Source organism: Biomphalaria glabrata, chromosome 3 (assembly GCF_947242115.1).
Source record: "Biomphalaria glabrata chromosome 3, xgBioGlab47.1, whole genome shotgun sequence".
In the NCBI taxonomy this organism is placed as follows: Eukaryota; Metazoa; Mollusca; class Gastropoda; family Planorbidae; genus Biomphalaria; species Biomphalaria glabrata.
The window spans coordinates 43,320,005-43,343,297 of NC_074713.1; the positions used below are offsets into that span (position 1 = coordinate 43,320,005).

Genomic DNA, 23,293 nt, shown 5'->3' on the forward strand with positions numbered 1-23,293 from the left:
CAAAATACAAAAAGGAAAAAAAAAACTATTTAAAAAAGCTTATATAAAGTGTATCAATTAGTTTGGATTAGTCATGTAATTTAATTTGTAATAACTCTCAGACGACAATCTACAAAGGGGACTAATTCAGCTTATACCACCACTATTTATTTCCCTTGTTTGAGAACAAACAAAGTAATTTATTACCAATAGTTAATTAATTAATTGGTTAATTTTTTTTATTCTTGTGTTTGCAGTTAAAAGAAATAAAAGTGAAAATTTTCAGCTTGATCCGAGATTGGGTGTCGGAGTAATTACATTATTTGCTCTTCTGTGTAGAAACTACTAGAAGCCAAGTGTACGAAAGAAATCTTCTTGTTTACATTTCTGTGGCAACCTTAACGCGTACACTGCGTGGCTGTAGATAAAAGAATATGCAAAAAATGCTGCGAATATAAAGTCTCGATATGTAATGTAAATGTAATAATAGGAGGATCCTAGCAATGGAATTGAGATGCTACAGTATCATGTTCAAAGACCGCATCACAAACCAAGAGATTTGAGACAGGGTTATTGCAGCGATCGGACCTCATGATGACCTGCTAACTATGGTGAAAGAACGCAAGCTAAAAATCTATGGCCATATTACAAGATCTTCGGGGCTCGCAAAGACTTTCTTTCAGGGAACAGTAGCCTACCAGAAAAACGAAGAAGAGGCAGACAGAGAAAGCGATGGGAGAACGACATCAAGGAATGGACGGCCTGCCATTGAATGAGGTTCTAAACAAGGCAAGGGACAGGGAGGAATGGAGAAGGACGGTCGACGAGTCTTGCTTGGTGCCCCAACGGTCCAACAGACTAGGGGTTAGGTAAAGATAAAGGTAGGAATGTTCTAATGTTCATGATTTCTTCTGCAACGATTGTGGAGGAATATGTGGGTCACGGCTGGGCCCTCGTAACTATGCCGAGTAGACTCATGCGCTTGCTATTGGCATCTAACAGAAGACTTTATTATTATCATTGGTGTTAAAAAAAAGGTGTGAACATGAAAATGTCTATGGAACTATTGATAATTTTACGTTGTAGTGTACCATGTATATCTATGGATAAGATGACTCACGGAGATCTTGACAAAACAAAAGAGACTCTGACAAACGAGCACCCGCCCAGTCCACGAAGTTGCGGCCGAAAGTCGCATCAGGTTTGTGGGGCTTTGCCAAGAGACACAAAACAAAAGCACGTTCCCCAAAGACAGCCATCACGTGGAGGCCGAAAGAAGGAAACCAGGACATTGTTCTCGTCATGCACGGCGTCTACCTTGATGGAAGACCCTAAGGAAGTGGAAGGGGGGCTGTAACTCTCGCTAAAGACCAATCTCTGAGGAGCTAACTTATCTACCTTGATGGAAGACCCTAAGGAAGTGGAAGGGGGCAGTAACTCTCGCTAAAGACCAATCTCTTAGGAGCTAACTTATTGCCCTTGGCTTGAACCTGCGTTAGTAAGTCTCACCATGTATATCTCATAATACCAATGTGGAGGCGCGGTGGCTGAGTGGTAAAGCGTTTGGCTTCCGAACCGGGTGTCCCGGGTTTGAATCTTGATGGAGACTGGGATTTTTAATCTCGGGATCATTGGGCGCCTCTGAGTCCACCCAGCTCTAGTGATTACCTGACGTTATTAGGGAAAAGTAAAGACGGTTGGTCATTGTGCTGGCCACATGACACCCTCGTTAACCGTAAGCCACAGAAAAAGATGACCTTTACATCATCTGCTCTAAGGTCTGAAAGGGCAACTTTACTTTTACTTTTAACACCAATGTGTCTACACTACATTATATATACAACAATGACGGTACAACGTCCAACAGTTTCGACAGATAAGCAGCTAAATTAATGAGAAAAGTAATCCAGACATTATTTCACAGAAGTATCCAGACACTATGACTCTGCATTGAAGAGCAGTGACATCCGTATTGCCCTGTACCGGCCACTGCCAAGTGTCAGCCGTGTGGGAAAACAGGCCGTTATATTAATCAAACTATCCCCAAATAGGTGTGGGTGTGTGAGAGAGACTGCGTGTGTGTGTGTCTGGGTATGTGTTAGATTTAGGTTTGACCAGAGGTCTAATTTTAAACATCCTATTCTCTACATTGTGTAGTCCAGAAAACTTGTTTTGGTTTATAAAGTAATTTTAAAAAATATATTAATTAGACCTCCAAGCTAGTCAACTATAGATAAGTCCTGATGTCCTGACAAAACAAAACAACACCAAAAAAATGCAATGGCTAGCTCCGGTTTGCGCTTGGAATGTTGTAGATAAGACAATGACAGAAACACAATGCTAAATAATACAGCCTCGGGAATAAATATACATATATAGTATCTACATAGTTAAATAACAAAATGAGGGGGGGGGGGGTGATGAAAATCAGAAATGGCGTGGATCCAAAACTTGGAAGTGGGGGAGGGCGTTACTTTTGTAAATATCTTTGGTGATGGCGCAGACCTATTGATGTCATTGTTAAGTGGAACTTTGTTAGCACTTTAATTCCTAAGTGTTTTCAAAACATAAGCGGAGGCTTGAGGGGGGTTGGGGTTGTTCTCCACGAAAATCTCTTTAGTTTTATTCTTTAATTTTGAATTAGACATTTAAAATATATCAGAAATATAAAATTGAAATTATAAAATTAACATGTAACATAAACAAAAGTTTAAACATTTGACCAAAAAAAAAAAAAAGAACATTTTTCCTTTCTACCGCTGACCAGCCTATGTAAGAGTCTTTGTTTTGCTCTAAATAGCTAATGAATGACAGATGTTTGTAAAAAAAATGATCAGTTTTGTACCCTGCCCAATATTTGCTGACGTATGTGTGTTCAAGCTATGGAATGTCTTGACCTCTAGTACACATTTCATGACTAGATTATTCTTTTAAAAAAAACATAACGGTCATAGCCAGAGTTTTTTCCTGTGTGGCCAATTCTAAAAGTAATTCTTTGTCCAAAGATGGGAATCAAGTTTCAAATTTCAAGTAAAATCGTTAGAGCCGTTTTCGAGATATGTGTTTACTCACCCACCCACCTTCCATGAAGATACGTGTTGAATAGAGGTGTTGTAATAACGAGATGGAAGGCGTACAATTAACTCTGTTTCTTTCAAAAAAATGACACGCTTTTAGATTTATTCAAACTTTGGAGCTCAATTTTACCGAAATCTTGAAGTAAAAGGGGGCCTGCTCAAAAATCTTGCCCAGGAACCTCCCCACTCCCACCCCCCATTATAAAAACCGGACACTGTTAACTAATTATAATGTGACCTTTCCTTTAAAAACATTTAGCATTGATTGGTAAACTATTTTTTTCTTTATTGCAAAGTCAAATTTAAAATCTTCATTGTTTATTAAATTGTGACCGGATATAATGTAGAGTTTTGGAAAAAGTAGATTACTTCACATGACCAGTTTGTAGAAAATTTAGTGACTTACACTGAAACTATTTACCCTCCCAGGTAAGTATTTGTGTGTGTGTGCGTGAGAGAGTGCAGGTATGTGAGAGGTCTGTTTACCTCCAGCTAAACTTTCACTCTACAATAGTTTTCTTTTATTTGGTCTATAGTTACTCCCCCTTTGATGTATGCCCGTTGCTTTATTTTGTAAGTTATAACTGAGGCTTTAAAAATATTACGGGGCTGTGTAAACCAGTCCGCCAGAGTACTGATACATTTATACATTTTCGCTCAGCATTCCCTCATCCAATCAAGCGTGAAACATGCTGATGACACTCGAAATTACATACCCATAGTGTCTGGTTAATCTGTGTGTGTGTTTAAGTGAGACTTTTTAGTACGGGGGATACAATATATCGAGTAGAGTTAGAGCACAAGGCTAAAAACTGTAGGTCCTAAGTTCGAGTAGTGTTGGAGATAAAGCATCGTGTAGGTTTTGAGGATACTTTTGTGTACTCTTAAGACCGTCGTATATCTGACACTTGTCAACTGACACTGGAGCTCCATTGTGTATCTGACATTTTCAACTGACACTAGAGCACCAACGTGCATCTGACATGTGACAACTGACACTGAAGCTCCAACGTGTATCTGACACTTGTCAACTGACACTGGAGCTCCAACGTGCATCTGACATGTGACAACTGACACTGAAGCTCCAACGTGTATCTGACATGTGTCAACTGACACTGAAGCTCCAACGTGCATCTGACATGTGACAACTGACACTGAAGCTCCAACGTGTATCTGACATGTGTCAACTGACACTGAAGCTCCAACGTGTATCTGACATGTGTCAACTGACACTAAAGCTCCAACGTGTATCTGACATGTGTCAACTGACACTAAAGCTCCAACGTGTATCTGACATGTGACAACTGGCACTATGTAAGGCTGCCCAGCGGGCAAACTATATTCCACCTAGAGCATGAGTGGATTGCCGTGACCTTCTGGTCTAACACTTTTCATTCCCTAAAGCTCTTGTCCTCGCCGATTTGTTTTCGCGTCAGTTTTACACCACGGTGTTTTGATTGAGACCATTGGTTATAGAAGGCCTCAACACTGACCTGCAATGTAACAACCTGTGGGCAAGGTTGACTAATAGCTCGTTGCCAAGTCGTAAAGACCTGTGGCATGGCAATGAGCTATTGGTATCCACTGCCCACAGTTTGTGACGTTGCAGGTCAGTGTACAAGCCTTCTATTAAGATTGTTCTCGACTTGATGCTCTAGCATTAGCTTCCGTCTCACTTGTGGCAGGGTCCATGTTGAAAGCTCTTGGGACGCTTTCATAATTCTACTATCATATGTTAAGAAAACAAACAAATGAACTCACAAGTAAAAGCCTATTTATTTAAGAGCTTACATTCTCACACTGCTGTGGAAAAGATCAACGGCGTAGACAACTCTGGTGGCTTTTGCTTGACGCCCCTTCACCCCATCAAGGTAAGTAAGTTAGTAAGTGCAAGTCTTATAGCCTATGAACTTGTAAATAATATTCAGTCAATCCCATCATGCTTCAAAGTACTACCACCCTCCTCCCACCCTCCTCCCACTGGCGAACAAAAGAAGGCCCAACATCCAATTGTCACCAACCCTTACATATCACTGGACCGCTTGACCTCTGAGTGGCCAGTGCAGGACTGGTTAACACTAACAATCAAAAAGATTCTTTATTGGTCAATGGTCATGTAGCGCTATTAGGCGAGGTTATCGAGGTCCGTGGTTCGTGTCACGGTTAGAAGTTTCTTTTACCTCGCTAAATCTAATTCTCCATTTTCTTTCCTACCTAGTTCTACCATTATATAGGTCTGTGTGTGTTTGAAAAAAATGCGAATAAAAATTTTATTTAATCAATGTATTAATTTGTATTCGTTTTTTATTTTTCATATGCATTTAAAGGAGGCCCTTAGATAAGGTCTAGAAAGGCTGTTGGCTGTATAAATTAATTTATTTTTTAAATATTAAGCATGAGTTGGACTTTGGGTCGGGCTCATTTCTAAGGAAACGAATTTTCACAGAATGGGCTTACAACTCTAAATTATGAAAGCCGTCTCGTACATGAATGAACAATGAGAGAATGTGAGAGTCACACCCACACACACTCACACACTCACACACTGTGTGGGGCGGAAGGAGCAATGATAAAGCGTGGCAAGAAAGATGTGTTGCATTACGTGTGACCTCACTGTTCAAAATTGTCTTAAGCTATAAGCCAGCTATAGACCATGTGACACACCGAAGTCTGTGTCACATCTACATGTGTGATATGACACTGGAAATGATTGTGACACTATCTGATTGTCAAGTTGACGCGACAAGTTAGACTAGATGACATGTCCGGTCATGTAAACAAGAGACATATTTTTTATTTGCCGAGTTAAACTAAAGAAACACATCCTTCTAATGGAAGGGCAAAGTAAAGCAAGCAAAATATACAAAATACTTTACAAAAAACACAAAGCTTATGTAAGAGGAAGAACCGCAAAATCACTGTCATGTCTCTCAGTACTGCATGGTTTAACTATCTTTTGCTATGTAAAATAAAACTAATTATTTACCACTAATTTAATAATTTATTGGTACATTTTTTTTCATGGATTCGCATATTGTCGTGGACTATGAATAATTGTGCGTAAACAACTGTAATGTCACCTCGAACCTAGAAGGGAAGTGGGAGAAATAACGTGCACAAGATTTTTACCAGACAGACAGACGGACTGAGTTAATATTGTACCAAATCAAAATGTCTTTAAGTTATAAGTCAAGTAGATGTCTCCATGTTCAACTTGTATTATCCTCACTGAATTGAGATTTTAAGAGACAATACTTCAGCTGAGATCGGTCATCTCTACTCTAAATCATCCTAGACTACAATAGTTGAACATATTTGACTTACACATTTTAAACTACGCTTTAGGCTTGAACAAAAAAAGCACTTTTAATGTAGGTCAAGGACTACTATTCTATGTTCTATAAGTTCATTTTGTCAATTAATCAGATTAAATATATACACGTTACGGAAGAAAAACGTAATTCTTTTTTTTCAGAATTGTTTTTATAAATAGATGTAGCAGAATGCGTACTATTGATAGTAATTACTATATACGTTTTTAAGTTTTGTTTTAAAAATGGTGTATTTTTTATGGGGAAAAAAAAGAATACTTAAATTAAAAAAAAAAAGGCGCATGAAATCTGACTTTTCAAAAGCTTTTCTAATGTGAAATCTAAATGTGACGGACGATCGAACTGACGGACAGACAGCAGACCAGACACAACTATTAGCGGATTTGCCTCTAAAAGAAGAGAAAAGTGACTCTACAACGTTATGGAAGTATTGTTTTTAAGATTCCAATAAGAATCAGGAACGTGTGTGTGTGTGTGTGTGTGTGTGTGTGTGTGTGAGGGAGCGAGAGTTTTGGTCTAAGTCTAGACAGTGGAAGTATGGCTGCTATCCTAACACGTATTCATTTATTTTGTTTCTGGTGCACGGTTCGGTGCCCGCTGTAGTCTAAGTATGACGTCACTTTTGTTGTTCAAATCATTGTTTTTAAATAAGTTTTGTTTAGATCCTTATTATGTTAATGATTAAATCTTACCTTGTACCTCGTGTGAGATCAAATCAACAGGTCAGTTGTTTTAAATCTCAGAAAATGCAGCCAAATAGATTAATCTACAAACATTTGAAATACACTTTTCCAGAAAAGGTAAAATACGAACTCCTAATGAAGACATTTCTGCAAGACATTGATTGTTCTGTGTGTGTGTGTATCCAGCGTTGTCTACTAGGAGCTGTGTAATTAATCAATACACTCTCTTATCATACAATAGGGCCCTGTGGTTGAACGCGTAAATTTAGACGGGCCTCTTGTGGTGGCTGAGGTAGGTAATCTATGCGTTTTCGTGTGTGCGCGTGTGTGTGCTTAAAGTAATTGTCACGGATGAGTGCTTTCGTTGCGTAGCCGGGAGGGACAGCGACGTATCACCTAGTATTTATTTATTTATTGGGTAAAATATGGGGAAGGGGGGGGGGCAATTAGTAATATTTTTAAGGAGTCATTGAATTGAAAATCAGTACAAGTATTATTAAGAATAGTCACGTGTTCAGAAAGCATCGCTTATTTCGAATCTCCCATCTCTGGTGACGCCTCTGATCAGGGAATGTTTTATTTCCGTGACAAGGAAGTTGTGGGATTGTTGGTTTTTTACTTCATTAGTTTTAATAAAACACGTACATTTTATTTTGGGTTTCAAAGTTGGACTTTTTGTTGTTGAGGCAAAATCCTGCCTACGCCCGTTTCGTTGTCTTCCTTATCGCTGCCCTTTTCACTGCCCTTATCGCTGCCCTTATCATCTATTTGAGTCATTGGTTAACACGCATGACTAGATGCTTGGATAAAGTAGGTGGGATAAAATATATGTTTCTGGAGAAGTCTTTGAATTTCCAGCGCCGACACGGCAACACACCACTGACACACCACTGACACCATTTTTACAACTCTGACACACCACTGACGCCATTGACACACCATAGACACACCACTGACACCATTTTTACAACTCTGACACACCACTGACGCCACTGACACACCATAGACACACCACTGACACTTCTTTTTTAAGGTAACGCCTGTATTATATAAGATAAGAAGATATTCCATTACACAAATGCACAGCAATGGGGCAGTACGATTGAACAATGGGGCAGTACGATTGAACAATAGAGCAGTACGATTGATTTGCTACGAAATCAAACAATGTCAGAACTAAATAACAACTGCCTGGAGGTGAAGGGAAAATAATGGGGGCATTCTCCTGCCTACTATCTGCCGTCTGCCATCTGCTTTCATATTCGCTGTTTGCCTTTCTTTACTCAAGACCTAGTTCTGCCCACTTATTATGGAGTAAGTTTGTGTTTCTATCTTGATGGTGAGAAGTGAGCGATTGGTTGGTGGCCATGCAGTGTGAATGATGCAAGATAAGCGTCAATGTCGTCAGCTGTCTTGGGTGCACCAAACTACTCCAGAATGCCAGAGTGAAAAGACGTGTAATTATACAGAGTCTTGTTTTGTATAACATTCTTTAGTATGACTAAAGTCTCCTCCATCTAATCCATTTGATATCAAGTTCAATTTCTCAATATTATAATAAAAATTCAATTTAGTTTTGTTCACCAAGAAGCTGGTCAAGTTATCTCAAGTTTTAAACGGTCAAGATATAATACGCCTACACCGTTTCATTTGTCTACTAGAAGTTTGGCGCTACAAGTCAACGGCCATCATCAACACCACGGCCTTGCTACTTCACCCCATGCCTACCGCTGCCTACCACTGCCTACCGCTGCCTACCAACTGCTCCAAGCCCACTGTTGCTTTCCTTTGTCTTCTACCGACATCTTGCTGTACGTTTGCTTGGGTCTCAGCTAGACGTTAGTATTGGGGGGGGGGGGGGGAGAAAGGGGGAGGTATCTGGGAGGTTTCCGTGCTGCCTTTCCAAAAGCATTTTTTTTAAATTGAGCTTCCATGATGGAAGGCCGACGCGCTAGCCACTGAGCTATTGAAATATTTATAAAAATAGAAGGTTTTATAGACTATTGTTAGTTTGAAATTTATAGCGAACGACCTAATTTTCTACAGAAGGCTGATCTCCACTGAGCTTAGTACTTTTTCTAAATAAAACAAAATTAATTACAATTAATTGGTTGGAACGGATTTTTTTTCTCTTTCTTATAACAATGTTTTTTTTTTGAAACCTCAGTATTTGTGCTTTTTATTAAGTCTTTTCATCATGGGTACGTACTTCTTACAAACTGGTACATGTGGGATTATTAAGAAACAATAATTGTGCAAATTTTCAGCTTCATTAGAGAATGGGAAATGGGAGAAATATGATTTAAAATATTCCACCTAGACAGAAAGTATTTAAGCTTTGTAAAAGTCACAACAAGCTCTCCGCTTTGCTGTTTCTCTCCTAAAATAACTCTGGATGATTAGTGATCAATCCCCCACACTTCAGTGCAAGACAGGGACAGAAGTGATTTTTCTGGACATTTTTATGTTTCTTTTGCTTTTCTTCTATTGATTATCGCCCCCTAATACGTTATTCATTCCCCTTGGTTTCTACCAGGCTAATTTCTAGACGTCATTGTCTGCGGTTATAGCAGCCATAGGACTGTTGAATTTGTTAGGGATTCTTCCTTAATTAACTTCATCACAGTCTATGACTAACATTGCACTGTGAGTCCTCGCCGAGTTCTACTTAAATCTCCCCCCCCCCCTCCCCCGGGGCTCTTTCCGCAACCCCCCCCCCCCAACACTTTTGTCTCCCCATCACCTCCTGAATCTTGACTGATTTATTAAGTCTATGACTAGTCCTGGAAGGTCATCACGAGAAATGTGTTGATTCGTGTGTGTTGAAACATTGACTCACCGAAATGTACACACTCATTATGTTTACTCATATACCAAACACTCACACAAACAAACATACACACACAAGCAATGTTCTCGCTGACACACACAGGCTGATACATAGCCATAGCAGTACATTCTTTGAGATAACCTTGAACTTTGCCACGTAATTATCTAATTACTGTGTTAGTTAAGGGTCCACGTTAATCCATTCGCCATTTCACTACGTCTCATTTTGTATGCGAATTTTCAGTCCTTATTCTTTTATAGGTGGCATTGTTGAGATGTCAGAACGTAGCAACAGGTCGCTGGCAAAGTCTACGCCTTTGATGAGATCTCAAAATGTAGCAACATGTCGCTGGCAAAGTCTACGCCTTTGATGAGATGTCTAAATGTAGCAACAGGTCATTGGTAAAGTCTACGCCTTTGATGAGATGTCTAAATGTAGCTACAGGTCGCTAATCAAGTCTACGCTTTGATGAGATGTCTAAATGTAGCAACAGGTCGCTAGTAAAGTCTACACCTTCAATGAGATGTTTAAATGTAGCTACAGGTCGCTAGTAAAGTCTACGCCTTTGATGAGATGTATAAATGTAGCTACAGGTCGCTAGTAAAGTCTACGCCTTTGATGAGATGTCAAAACGTAGCAACAGGTTGCTGTAAGGTCTACGCCTTTGATGAGATGTCCAAATGTAGCAACAGGTCGCTAGTAAAGTCTACGCCTTTGATGAGATGTCAAAATGTAGCAACACGTCGCTAGTAAAGTCTACGCTTTTGTTGAGATGTCTTAACGTAGCTACAGGTCGCTAGCAAAGTCTACACCTTTGATGAGATGTCTTAACGTAGCTACAGGTCATTAGCAAAGTCTAATCCTTGATGTATCATCGTGTGGCTAGCTAAATCTGCGCCTCAGTGTAGCGACAAGTCGCGAGCTAAATCATCGCCTAGTCTTAGCAACTGCAAGTCTCAGGTCTAGGCGATTATATGAACACATCTTTCACTCTTATTGACAATCACGAATAAAATAATGAAATCTTTTTTAATAAATGTAACTTTCAAGTCATTATCATCATCTGGCCCTTGACTTGCGGTTGTAAGGGGGGGGGGTGATGGTTGATGTAGCCAAATCCCTCCACGTTTCCCGGTCAGCAGCTGTTCTTAGAAGAAGATCAAGAGAGAGAGGCCGGTGTATTTCTGTACGTTGTCCAGCCAGTTGTGCTTTGGACGACCCTCGCTCCATTTAGGCCCCTACTGTACATTTAAGAATGGCTTTAGACCGTGAGCCATGCCAATGAACAGTTCATCGTTGGTCTCTTCAGTTTCACAGTTGTTGAGATCCCCCCCTACCTCTTCTTGACTGTCTTAAATAACAAAAGCTGCTACTCCAAGTACAAGTTCGACTATCTGTAATGGTCTCACTCATCTATTAAACTTACATCATTTCCTTTCAATTTATTACCAACATTTCCCCACGCATTTCCGGTCTCTTAGTCCCGCCCCCCCCCCGCTTTTTTTTAAAGTTACAACCACTGATCTATATATACATGCCATTTCCTGAGCACTAACCTATACAAAAGCCTATACATATAATCACAAAGATAAAAATTGCTGAATGGCTTTTCTATCTTTCCCCCACCCCTCGCCCCATTACCAAAACGTAATATACAAATAAAATATTAAATAAAATTTAAATGAAAAGATATCTGAGGGTAAAATTCCGCCAGGGTGGCAGAGTTTAGATCTATACAAGGTTTTGATACCGTACCCTGTATTTGGCATCTTAAAATGGGCAAATTGAGCGGAGGGGTCAATCAATCTATCACGTCGCATGACCTGTATGAGCAATCAGAGTTGCAAACAATGTCTTTTCTTTGGTGGGTCATTTCTGGTCCACTTCGTGTGAGGACTTCCTTGTAAACTAGAAATATTTGAATGGAAGTTGCACAGGGAGAAGATCGTCTCTCGAGATGTAAAATGCCACATTGAGAGATTTGAATGAAGTCTAGACAGACTCACTAAATGGACAACGGCCACGCAGATTTGCATGAATCATTGCCTCTACGTGTTTCTCTTGTTCTGGAGGAAGTCAGAGTTTGGATTAGAATCATTAGAAACAAGGGAAATAATTTTGATTGGCTTGGATAAAGTAGGTGGGATACAATATATGTTTCTAGAGAAGTCTTAGAATTTCCAGCGCCGACTATATTGGCGACACACCACTGACACTGCTGACACACCACTGACACTACTGACACACTACTGACACACCACTGACTAACTACTGACACACCACTGACACTGCTGACACACCACTGACACTACTGACACACCACTGACTAACTACTGACACACCACTGACACTACTGACACACCACTGACTAACTACTGACACACCACTGACTAACTACTGACACACCACTGACACACCACTGACTAACTACTGACACACCACTGACAACGTATGAATCCGACACCAATCGTTCTATACCAACTGGTCTCGACCAGCACCAAATTGATTGTTATGAAGTAAGTGTACGAATAATGCTCCACGTTAAGGTGCTGACCACTGCCCTATATTAAGGTGCTGCCCTACTTTCTCCTAACATACCCCACCCCTTTTAAAAAAAAAAAAATCACCGTAGGGCGCTGTTTGACGCCCCAAGCTGCCAGTACCAATCGCTAATGTTAACCTTGACTTCTCCCCCGAAGTACTCAGGACAAGTGTTGTAAGGTACTAAATCAACACTCTGTTGGTCAACGATTGGTCAGTAGATTACCACGTGGTCAATATACAGACCCATAACTACCCCTCTACAGCCTTTTTCTAATTCATTGCACGTTGTATCTGCTGAGTCACCCAACCGGGGAATGGTGGGAAGGGGGATGAGATTATGAAACTCTCTAATTACCCTATATCTCTCTTTTCACCCCTCCCCCAACACAATTTACCCCCCCCCCTTTTTCCAATTTACTTTGCAGATTAATCCATACAAGGGGAGCAGATTGTTAATTGTTTCAACTTTCAACCAGCGCCCTATGACCTCTTACGTCACCCGCCAACTTGTAGACAGATTGCCTAACATGTTAACATTAAGATTTCAGTTCGTGGGACAGATAGTTAGAAATCCTATAAATGTTTCCATTGGCAGTGTATTATTATGGAATCAGAGTGGGGCGATTACTTACAATCCGGAATGATACCCCACATTATTTTGGTGCACATGTTCACCCATTTTATAGGTCAGTTTCACGAATCCTTTTGAATAATGAACACTTAATACATAATAAGCTCAAGGAAATTTACACGGCACTAACGTACCCACTACAGAAGAACTTGGGTCTCAGAATCAAATGGGGAAAGGAAAGAGGTATAACAGAGTTTAGGGATTCCTTTGTAAACCTTCATACTAAGCACATTGCGCCCAAGGCTAGGGAAATAACCTATAGGCTCATTTTTGGCATGACACCTATTTAGCGCAAGAAGTTCAGTATTTTAGAAATCTGTGGTAAATGTAACAATATGTAACATGTAAGTGGAAGTGGAAGAAAAACATTTGTTTCTTGATTGTTTGTTGATTTCTAAGGTGTAAAATACTGTTCAAAGTCTGTTCGATGCTAATTGTGACTCAGATGTGGATGTACATCTGGCGATCCTTTTAAACAAGGTTCCCAAATTACGTAACAACGCTCTTGAGAATTTTAACCTCATTATTTTGGCAGAGTATAGGAAACTTGTTTGGAATACTATACTGAAAATTGTTATAGATAATAAAAATTTCTTTCCTATGGCCTTTAGATTATGTTTAGACAAATTGTAGACTTTGAACTTTGGAGGAATGTAAAGGGTAATATGGTAAAGAAAAGTGTGGGTCTGTATATTGTTGAATGTATATCTAAGCGCTTGTGGGTATATGTATATGTATGTAGGTATTATGTACGATTCGGTGTAAGCGGAAAGGTAGTTTGTGGGATATATATGTATGTAGTTTTTTAAATTACAGTAGTGGTTTTCTAATTGCAAATGTATTTGACTTAATGGAATTATTTACATAAAATAAATGTCGTGCTTGTATTGGGGTGTATTTGTATGTGTTCTTGGGTAGTTACTTCATGTGGTGGACTGCTACCTCAGAAGTCTTTGACACATTGCTTTGTAGTGCTTTGGGTCATGTACAAGATGAAATTGTGTGTATATATCTAAGATGATTGTGTGGATATATCAAGGTTTGGTATGTGGGTGCGGCCATGCATCTATTAGGGTGTAAATATTGGTGTGTATTTACCTTTATTCTTGGTTAGTTATCCTTTGTTTGTTGATATGCTAATCCTTGTAATTTTTTCTGTCTCTGATGGTCTCAATAGTTATGTAGTATATCTTTGCTTTTAAATTATAATTATTATTATTATTATAATTTTGTATAGTAAGGGTTTGGCCCATTGGAAGTGTTACATAGCAAAGAAGGTTGGAGTGGCTCGTGGAGCTTTATTTGTACTGAAGACTATTTGGAGAAAAAAAATATATATAAAAATTACTCACATCTACTATTTTTTATCTTTTCAGTCTGTGGTGATTCTAACAGAACTTCAGGACCTCTCGGTGTCAACTTGTGGAGATTAGTTTCCCGGGACTTCATTGGGGAAAATTTATCGCCAGACCAGACAATTTGTAAAGAATAATCCATCTTAGATTATATATAGTCCTCTTAACTCCTTATGAGCTCACTGCAATGCTGTTTGGCCTCAGTCTTGGGTTGACGATAAGTTAACATCAGGAAACCGTACCAGTCTGTCCAATTGTCCAATTGTGGTGTCCAAAAACATTGTTGATTAGCCCAGCTTTGGGTGTTGGACATAAAAACATCAGACCAATAGGCCCTCAGGCTGTCAGCTGGTAAACGATCCAACAAAATCATTAACTAGGAATAATTTTGGAACTTCGACCTTGTAATGAACATGAAAAACATTTTTTTTTGACCACTCGCTAATACTTCTATATCTGCGACTACAAGATAACAGAGCCTGTTTTCATAAGCCTCACCCCACGGTTTGAGAATGACTGAGTACTGACAATACACCATCCATAAAAACTTCTGTGTGTGTATGTGTCCCAGAACTGTTGGACTTTTCTAGTAAATAAAGACATTGACCTTCAAAACTCCGAAGATCATGCATTTCGTGTAAGAGGTAAGCCCGTGTGGGTTGTATGCGGACTTTCACGTGTCTAGGGCGGGAAAATAGGACAAGCAAATGAACGCAAGAAGTATGAACAATTTCTGAACAAAGTTTTTACATTTGTTGTTGTGATACCATAAAATTCGTTTTATTTTTTTTTTTTTATTTTTTTTTTGCAATGTATCTTTTGGAAAGTGAATAAAAAAAAGTTTTAATAAAATAGCAGGATGTGTTCTAAAAGATACATTTAAGTGAAATAACGAAACAAATAGCAGCAATAACGAATGTAAGGAAAAAAAAAACTTTCCAAAAGTAAATGCATGTATAACGAAAGTTTATAATTTGCTCCTGGGGGTTAATATACTTCTAAAGGCTACTTTTACTTCTAAAGGCTACTTTTACTTCTAAAGGCTACTTTTACTTCTAAATTTTGGGCTACATTTGAGATGGTCAATTTGTATTACAAAGAAAGTATTTATTTAATGAAGGATCAGGGGCGTAGCTAGGAAATTTTCATCATTTTGGGGCCCAGGGAGGCTTGACCTCTTTGAGGGCCCCTGCATTTTGTGTAATATTTAATATTTAATGTAAAAAAACACTTAGTTGGGCCCCCTCAAGTGGGGGCACGGGGAGATTTTCAAACTCTCCCCTTCCTCCCCCCAACCCTAGTTACGCCACTGGGAGGTGTATATATATACACACTCGAAATATATCTCTATATTACTATCTCTAGATTCGTAGCGAGTTTACTTCAGCAGTAATAAAGAATAAACGGGAAAAAAAAACTTGGGTAGCCAGTTTTCAATAAGACCTGTGACCTAACAGCACATAGAAACAACAGCTATAACAGACGAGCCTGTAAGTGATAAGAGTCTTGTTGCTCTAAGTGACGCCAAAGAGCCCCAGTGTTATCACTAGCAACGTGACGTAACTCCCTTAGGCCAATTCTATATTTAGACTGTCATAAAGTGGGTGGAGTTTGGAACTATCGCCCGAGTTTCCCCCGGTATGAAGCGGGTTTCCCCGAAGTGCTGTGAGCCTCTGTAACTTTTTTTTTTTTTTTTTAATGCAACTGTAACGCAACACATAGCAACCTGGTCTGACATTTATGAATAATATATTGTTATATTTAGCTTTTAGGATGGTCCGAGTTGTGATTCTTTTTAATCGTCAATGTCCACCACGCAATGGTTGAGGTGACTTTATTAACATTTATAAACCCATTGGTATACAATGGATTAACTGACGATAAAAAAACAGCTGATTCAGAAAGCTATAATTAGTAATGAGCAATGGATGCATCGGCTGTATGACGTGGTCCGGTCGGTGTGGTCATAGCATGACTTGACATCTGAATACAACTGGACATGACATGTTCCATCGTCGGTAACAGTTGTAGAGCAGTGATGATTACCTGGCCTTGTGGTGTGGGCCATGATGTGTCATCATGAAGTCCTGAGTTCCAACCTAGCCTCTGTCCTGTTGACTGTATCGACCAGCACAAACTACTTTGCGTTTAAAAATGGAAAAATTTGAAACAAGTCCAATTAGATCCCAGATTTATTTAGATATCAAATATTGTAACAGTAACCTATTAAAAAGAAAGAACTAGTCCTAGGATTTAGTGGTTAAACGTTTGAAATTAAAATCATCACAGAATAAACTTCCTTCTCTCATAAAGATGAAATGAGAAATATAGTTTTATAAAACACTCCCTGTCTGTCAGTCTGTCAGGTAACTTTTTACAAAGCTTTCGTCAATTCAATTTGTTTGGTAATTTTTTTTTACACATGACCCCCCCCCCTTTCCTCAAAACAACCATTATGTAATGGAGAATTTGTAAATTTAGTGATTTTACTATAGTTGAATGTGAATATTCCTTTAAATAAGTCGTGGTTTAGGTATCACTGATATAAAAGAAGAGAATGGACAACGGTCTTTTAGTAAAGTCTAAAGTCTAAAGTCTAGAGCTCTTCCTAAAAAAGAAGTAGCGATACCTAAGGTGACCGGACGTCCCGACTTAGGCGGGACAGTCCCGCTATAGAATGTTTGTCACGCTATCTGTAATATGTCCGGGGATGTGGGACAGCCAATGTACCACTTTCACATCTGAAATGTCTGGTCACCTTACGATACCGAAACCACTTAGTGTAGCCATGAGGATGTTACGCAGCTAGATGACACAGCAAGCTGTCGCGTTGAAGGACAGAACAAACAATAGACAGTCTAGTTAGCTTTTGTCTTTTTCAGAAGAACAAAGAGATTGATAAAGTCACGTGTCCACGCGACTACAGGACAAACTTATCGATCACTTGATATGATAAACTGTTTGATAAACGTAGCGCTCCTTGTAAGAATAGCAACATCTGGTTGCGAAATTTATCTTTCGAGTCACAGCTTGCTGGCTGGCTAGTGGCTGGCCTTGTGCTTCAGACTGAAGACTCAACGGTCTCGGAGTCGAATAACGTGTACTCATTTTTACCAGACAGACAGACAGAGTAACTTGATATAAGCGGTGGCTGAGCGGTTGAGCCCTTGGCTTCCGAACCTGCGGTCCTGGGTTCGAATCACAATGAAGACTGGGATTTTGAATTTCGGGATTTTCGGGGTGCCCCTGAGTCTATCAAACTCTAATGGGCACCTGACTTTAGTAGGGGAGAGTAAAGGCAGTTGGTCGTTGTGCTGGCCACAAGACACCCTACTCGTTAACCGTTGGCCGAAGAAACATGACCTTAACATCATCTGCCCTATAGACTATAGATCACAAGGTCTGAAAGGAAACTTTCCATAGCCTACTATATATCTACAATATACAATTCTTGGCCCTGATCACTGACCTATGACTAATTCTCCAACTTGCCACGGACGATAAAAGACTAAACTTTAACCTGTTATCACTTTCCGGGTACAGAGGTTAAAGGTTAAACTTACTTAAAAAAAAAAATGTATTCGCAATTTTGACCCAATATGGCCGACATTTCCCTTCCGCACTATTTGGTGCGTAACTTTATTCCGCTCAAGTTTGTTTTTTATTTAATTAATAAATAAATTACAATATGTCAAGAGTGTATTTAATTGCGAATAATATCTCTTCTCTCAAACTGTTTCACGGGAAGAGCAAAGCTTCCACGATTTATTGATCAGTACTTTTAGTGTAGTGATAAGGGCATTATTAAATGCGAGAATGCAACTGATGATCCAAAAAGGGTTAGGCTTAGTTTAAAATTGTGTTCTACTGGTCTTTCAATTGAGGGAGGAAAAAAAACAACAACATTGGAGCGGCCTAAAAGTTCGTGGCTGGGAATGAAGTCTTTCTATTGGAGGATGCCACAAAGTATGCGATGTAATTGTAATCCTGGCTGCTCCACTGAATAAGAAGACGAAAAAGATTCGGGTCAAAGGTAACAAGAAATGTGTTGGGAGCTTTTAGAATTCAAGGGCCTAAGAACTGTGCGGTTTATTTGTTTGTGTAGGGCCGGCCATTGAAAGGCAAAAAAAAAAAGTGTGTTTAAGGGTGAGTTCTAAAAAGAACTTGCCCATGGCCTTCACTTAATTAAATCCGGCCCTGGTGATGACGCCACTTGTCATGTAGTTGTAACATGACTAATTTTACGACAAGCCGATTTGGTGATTCTACCTTCAGGTTGCCGCCGCTACTATATGTCCATTTCGATGTTGAATCACTTGCTATCAGTGCCTCTTATGACCAGGTTATCGGTGATATCAACTGCGTCTTCTCAAATATCGAATATCTCCACGTGTTGGCTGTTGTCTGTCACTTTCTTAAATGTGTTCAATGTCGCAGTGACCACGTCACGCTGGTTCATTGCCACCAGATATTGACACATTACAAAACTACGCATATCATTTAGATTTAGATTGCCTTTAAGTATGTGTCTTCAGATTTCAAGCTATTAGCTACGTTTGAAGGTAGAAACCCGTGGTAGCACTGCTCATTATAGGCGCGTGTGTCGCACGCACAAATTGTCTCCGGACACTCAAAATGTGTACAAAATAGACTTTTAGAATAGTCTAGATTAGTCTAGAACAGTACAAGTTAATTTAGAGTCTTTTTGAAGCGTTGACGTAGAATCATATCGTTATCTTTAGTTATTGGAGTGAAAATCATATCTCTCTCTCTCTCTCTCTTTCCCTTTCTCCCTTCCTCTCTCTCTCTTTCTCCCTTTCTCTCTCACTCTCTCATTCTTTCTCTCGCTCTCTTTCTTTCTCTTTCTTTCTCTCTCTCTCTCTCCCTTTCTCCCTCTCTCTCTCTTTCATTCCCTTTTCTCTCACTCTCTCATTCTCTCTCTCGCTCTCTCTCTTTCATTCTTTCTTTATCTATTTCACTCTCTTTCTCTTTCCCTTTTTCCCCCTCTTTCTCTCTCTTTCTCTCTTTCTCTCTCTCTCTCACTATTTCTTTCTTTCTCTCCCGTTCTTTCTCTCTATCTCCCTCTATAAAATGACGTTAACTTTAGTTATTAATATGTTTATCTACAATCTAGACCAGTGGTTCCCAAACTTTTTTGGCTCGCTGTCATGTTTTCCAGGATGAGGTAGACCCCCTGGTTAGCTAATATTGCTGAATTACAATTTATCTACTTTATGAATGTCCAATGTTTGTTGTTTTTTTTTTCAATGATGTCTAATGGACATTAGGAATTAGGTGGCCACATGCATAGGCGTAGATGAAGGTAAGGCTGGGTTCCAAAAATCCCCCACCGAAAAAAATCCTGGCTTCATGACCACTTGTAAGTTAACCTAATAGAATTTATGAAATAAGTCTGTTAAAAAAAAAGCAATGCATAGCATCCACGTACTTAAATTTCAGTTTAAAATAAAATAAGATCTTTGACATCCAAGAACTCCGATCTAGTGTCAAAAAGAAACAATAATTAAAATAAAGCTATTCGACAACCATCCCACTTCAGTGTGAAGGAAGAACTGATGAAAGTTCTGGTCATTTTCTCAACACATTTGAGCAAATTATTTGATGTGTTGCTTGGGTTAACTGCGTTAATAACAAATTGAAGAGATTCAAGCATCTACCATTTTTTCACTATACACAATAAGACCCAACCATGAAAGGTGCTCCATTCGTTGCTACTGGCATTATAGTTCAGGGGAGTGCTTTTTCTTTATAGTAGTCTTTCAAAACCATTCAATATTGATCATCAGTATTTGCAAAAAGAAGCTTTTCGTGGATTTCTTTATCTATAATAAAACAAACATTCGCCAATAAAATTATTTTATTACCAGGCAATATTGACTCGTTTCACTTGTATTAGGAACTCATTTCACCAATAGGCCTTTGCATTGTTTTGTTGTTTAGAGGAATTCTGTAATACTATCAGGTATAGGTTTGTGACAAAATAGTTTTGAAAACTTCTTCATCGGATGCCAAAATAATTTTTTCGCCTATTGTGTGATGTTTTCCTAATTTCGCAATAATTAAAGATATTTTAAGACACTTGCAAACCATCATCTTCTCTTTTTGATGCCAAAGCAAAGATTTTGTCCACTATAGATCTTTTCTCAACTTTATCATTGCTTGTTCAAAAACTTTTCAAATCTTCATCCATTTTATCAGGATGACATCGTCTCAAAAAATCTTCCAACTTAGGGGGTTTCAAAGTGTCAGTAAGTAACACTTTGTTGCATAAATTATACATAGGCAATATAAGTTCGACATGTAAAGAAGCTAAATTTTCAAAAATAAACACCACTGTGTAATTTCATAATTAAATTTGACCATGTTAAATATAAATTCCCGGTAGACTAAATTAAGCTATTTTAATGAGGTAATAAAAGAAATTTTAAAATAATTTATATTTGTATAAGATAATTGTTAATTCCATTTTTAAGATTTTAATTAAAACGAAGAGCTACTTAAATCGAGATCCACTCTCCTAGACCCCCACTTACATCTCATAGACCCCCAATTCCTTTTTTCACTTTCGTAGACCCCTTGGAAGTCGTCGTAGACCCATGGGTGTCTATAGCCCACTTTGGGAATCACTGATCTTGACTTTAAATACAATGAACGTGTGAAAATTGAAGTCCTATTTATATTGAAGCAAACTCTTCAACAGTCTAAAATCAACTTAAAAAAAAAAAACAAACTTTTTAAAATCTTCTGAAACACTCTATTTTATTCTACAGCCTTCTCGTAGTCATAAAACAGTCGCACTTGCCTATGAATGTTCATGCATATTCTACTTCGTATTTTAAAAACACATTTTGTCTTCCTTATATGCTGACTATTTAGTCACCGCAAACATCTAATGGGATAAACCCAGCAAACAATTCATAGCCACGCATTATTGGGACTTTCTGGACAAAAGAAAAATAAAAGATTCCTTGGCAACTTTGAAGTTTTACATGTCCAGGCAATAACACGTGTTAAGTCTATAATCTACTTCTGACACACACACACAAATCAACACAGACACGCTTTTTTTTCTTCTTTTGTTTCTTGAACCACTTGAAATCTCAGATCCGCCAGTGACTAAATCCCCCGCTCACCATCCCCCCCCCCATTTCGTTTTTAGATGGTCCATCCAGAAGACCGGATAAGGATGATGACTCCATGTTTGACCCCTCCCCTTTTCTCAGGACAGATTACTGGACGCTCCTATCAGGAGCACATGGCTTCAGTCAGTGAAAGGTCTTTGACTCATTGCCATATTCAGACGTCAATGTTAGATTACAGGGGGGGGGGGGGGGAAGTGGACACGTATCAAACTTTTGTGTGTCTGTCTATGCGAGACCTAGACACTTTTTAGCTTTGGGTGTAAGCTTAGCAAAAAATGGAAGTCGATGTTTAATGGAGCCTTAAGTGTGCAAGCAAAAGTTTGATTAGCCTTAACTTGACATGCTTCTGCAACAAGACATCAAACATCATACAAACACCAAACATCATACAAACATCAAAACATCATACATATAAACATCATACATATAAACATCATACATCATATAAAAATCAAACATCATACAAACATCATACAAACACCAAACATCATACAAACATCAAAACATCATACAAACACCAAACATCATACATATAAACATCATACATCATATAAAAATCAAACATCATACAAACATCAAACATCATACAAACATCAAAACATCATACAAATAGCATACAAACACCAAACATCATACAAACATCGAGCATCATACAAACATCCTACAAAACTACAAATGAAGTATATCACGAACAAATGTGTTCTCTCTAATGTACATAATCTATAAATGCCAATATCATAAGCATAAACAAATCAGATAATACAAGAACTATATAAAAATAAATATTATTCCTTTATAACATGTAATATATTTAGACTAGTGTGTGTTATTAGATGCTTTTCGACCAATATATTGTATTCGCCTTGTTTTTATTTTAATTAACATGTATTCCTAGGGGATGAACTAGATAGAAAGATATGATTTTACCTTTACTTATCCCTTTGTCTATTGGACCGTTGGGGCATCATGTAAGACTCGTCAACGGTCTTTCTCCATTCCTCTCTTTTGTCTTTGTTAGAACCTCTTTCAATGGCAGGTCCGACCATTCTTTTATGTTGTCCTCCCTTCACTTTCTCTATCTGCTTCTTCTTCTTTTTCCTGGTACGAGCCCCCGGAGATCTTGTAATATGGCCATAGATTTTAAGCTTGCGTTTTTTTACGATAGTTAGCAGGTCATCATGGGATATGATTTTAGAAGAATCTAATTCTAATATTAAATTTCTTGTCAAAGACTTTAGTCAAAGAGTCTACACTTAACGATTTGACTAGTAGCATAGGCACTACAAAAAATCTTTCACACCTTTTTAATATTATTATCATCATTACTTTACAGCAGTGCTTCCCAATTTTATTTTTTTTACTTAGTTGAACACTTCGCACATTCTGAGTATTTAGCGAAACACTAGTTAATTATTCCAGTAGTTTGTGAAACACCTATTCAGGCCTTGCTGAACACTAGGGTTCCGGGGAACCCAGTTTGAGAATCACTGCTTTACAATTTTATTTAATAAGTTTTATTTCTTGTTTTAACAATTAATTTCTTTCAAGTTTTTGTTTTTAATTTCATTTACAAATTAAGATTTTTTCCCCCTGGACATAACACACACACACAGAGACTCTTTCACACACTGACTCTATCACACACACTGACTCTATCACACACACTGACTCTGTCTAATTTGATTGGTAATTTGTCCAA

The 23,293-nt window shown here is 38.5% G+C and overlaps 1 protein-coding gene across 2 annotated transcripts in view; it reads right to left on the minus strand.

The window, feature by feature from the left end:
- Positions 1-7,253, minus strand: part of LOC106063751 (kelch-like protein diablo) — a 90,736-nt gene extending 83,483 nt beyond the window's left edge. The window contains exon 1 of one of the 2 annotated variants that reach the window (XM_056022200.1): positions 7,081-7,253. The gene's annotated coding sequence lies outside the window, so the exon portion shown is untranslated. The remainder of the gene's footprint in view (positions 1-7,080) is intronic. The other variant, XM_056022199.1, reaches the window with a different exon arrangement.
- Positions 7,254-23,293: the final 16,040 nt, after the last annotated feature.